Below are 1,991 nucleotides of genomic sequence, written 5' to 3' on the forward strand. Positions count from 1 at the left end.
ATATTCCACTGGATCAAGAGCAGGTGGATCGAGGGACAGTGCTGCTTTCCAAGTGCCCGTCTGAAGGTGGGACCTCTCCATGTTCTCTACAAAAGCTTCTGTAGTAGGCAGCAGTGCTTGTATCTTAGAGGTTGAAGTGTCTGAATTTCCAAACTTTGTTTTCCAGATCTTGTATCTGATATCGGACATTGTCTCCTCGCCAACTCATTTGCCATAGAAAGCACCAATAAACTTTGTTGCCTGGTCAACAATGTCATATAGCGGCGCATCTAGGCAACCAAACAGAGACAACGAGTTGGGAGCAGCAATGAGATTCTTCAAGACAAATAATGAAAGAGGAGCAGGATAAACACATCTGTGTCGTCTGCGACAACCACTGTAGCACCAGAATACTCCTTTGCACACATGATAGCTTGTTGGGCAATGATATTATCTGCCTCTTTGTGAGATGTAGCAATATCTTCCCTTGCAATGAAAACGCTTTTGTGGATCTCAGTTCGGACATCATTGCTGCCTCTGATAACCAGCTTGTTCTTGGTAGTATGTTGAGCATGGAATTCCTCATCATTGATAATGCTGCTGCAAATGATGGAGATCAACTGCTTCTTGTTAGAAGAAGCGGTTAGCACAGCCTTCTGTGAGGGAAGAGGCGTGTTCTCTGTGAGCTGATACACCCTGCTTGCTTCACATGTTCTTGCGTCTCTTGTTACACTCTTGGTGCTTTACTCGCGATATCTGTCGAAGATCAAGTAAACATCTGTATCAAGTAGTTTCTTTAAAAGGAAACCCTTGAAATTCTGCACAGAGTCGGCGATGACACCTTTAGCTGGCCAATGGACAACCCACAGGACAGCAGAGCCATCCAGTACACTTGCCGCAACATTTAACATACTGCATCGCGATGACGCTTCTTTAGCAAGCCGCTTCTTTAAGTCTGCTTTTGCTTCACAGATTCTATTGTACCAGAATCATGAAACATTGACGTTGGCACAGGAGCCACCTCATGACTTAATACTTTCTTGATATCAATGTCCCTTGAACTTGCTTGATTGCCTCTCACTCTACTGTAAATCCTGAAGTATCGTCTACCTTCTGTGACCCAACCTTGATATGCTTCTTACTGTCTGAAACAGTCTTGACTTTCTTTGAGATTGTACTCTGGAAACCTTCTGGCCAGCCTTTCTCAAATTCTTGCATTTGCTTGGTACCAATTGCTAGTATGACTTGAACATTTACTGCGTCATCTGCCACTTGACCACTCACAATGTTCACGATAGTTGGTGGATATGATGTGGGATCAAGCAGATCAATACACAGCTTGAGCTTGTCTTGGATGCTTTGTCGATCAGCACCATCTGACACCATCCTTGCCTTCGTCTCCTCTTTGTGTGCTACCTGAGTGATGTCTTGCTCCTTTCCTACAAGGCTGACATAGGAGGCAGTGTGGCCCAGTGGTTAGGGCGCTTGCCTTGAGATCCGGAGATCCCGGGTTCAAGACCCGCTCTGACCACTCGTTGAATTTGATCCTGGTAGTCCCTGGCTATACTTCCCAGCTGCACTTGTTAATAGCCAACTGGTTTCCCTCTGGCCAGTTGGGATTCTTAACAGTTGTTGTTGTTGTTGTTTTCTTCCGTTAGTCCAGCTGTTATCGACCAAAAGTGTTCACTTTTATGATGAAAGCATGAAACATTTCCAGATTACTAACATCCCTAATACTAACATTTCTGGATATGGAGCCAAGCCAAATTCACTACTGGAATCGAGTACTGTGGAGGACTCAAAATGGCCTACATGAAAGCGAGGCTGGCAATAGAAAACCCTCTAAAATACCTTCTTTGAGGTGATTTTATCAATAAAATGTCTACATAATGTTAAAAAGGTAAGACAGAAGTCATTTGCTTTATTTTAAACTGTTCATTACAGTCACGTCAAATTTTTTCCTAATATTGCTAGGCATTATGGGAATTATTATTTTCAAAGCTTCTGTCCGT

The sequence above is a fragment of the Montipora capricornis genome, chromosome 7 (assembly GCF_036669925.1).
Source record: "Montipora capricornis isolate CH-2021 chromosome 7, ASM3666992v2, whole genome shotgun sequence".
NCBI lineage: Eukaryota > Metazoa > Cnidaria > Anthozoa > Scleractinia > Acroporidae > Montipora > Montipora capricornis.